Source organism: Nematolebias whitei, chromosome 1 (genome assembly GCF_014905685.2).
Source record: "Nematolebias whitei isolate Nwh7 chromosome 1, NemWhi1, whole genome shotgun sequence".
Classification (NCBI taxonomy): domain Eukaryota; kingdom Metazoa; phylum Chordata; class Actinopteri; order Cyprinodontiformes; family Rivulidae; genus Nematolebias; species Nematolebias whitei.
In genome coordinates, this window is record NC_056498.1 from 44,309,435 (window position 1) to 44,310,114 (window position 680).

Genomic DNA, 680 nt, shown 5'->3' on the forward strand with positions numbered 1-680 from the left:
AAATCCCACAACCTCCCGTCCCACTGAAACGTTTCTATATTTTTTTTTGCTTTTTTTTTTTTTTTTTGAATGTCCAGAGGACCAGATTGAACTTTTTTGGACTCCTGTCCCACTGTTTTTCCACCCCGCTGTTTTTAATTTTGTTTTTTACGTGCCGCAAGTTTCTTTCACTTTTGCAGCTGAATAATAGTTTTGGTTTTCCTGTGACTTATTTTGCAGTATGATAAATGGTAGGAGCATAAATATATGCTTCCAATGTTGTTGCTAGTTTTTTTGTTAATAATAAATGACTTTTTTTGGGGAATATGGTATGAGTTCCTATGATGTCACAGCGACTAGTCGACGTCGACTCAACGTTTACTATGTTGAAGTCGACTTTAAAAAAGATGAAGTCGTGCAACCCCTAGTGTGCAGTGTAGGTGCAAAAAAAAAAAGGGTTAAAACAAGAATAACAGGAACAAAAAAGATTGAGTTGAAGTGGAGCTCCCATCAGTGCAGCCATACTGCGGAGCTCGTGACGTCACCATTAGCTACAGTTAGCAATGTTAGCTAATGCTGGCTACAATTAGCTAACATTAGCTACAGTTAACTATGTTAGCTTCAGTTATCTACATTAGCTACAGCTGGCTATAGTTAGCTACCATTAGCTACAGGTAGCTACAGTTAGCTCTGTTAGCTAA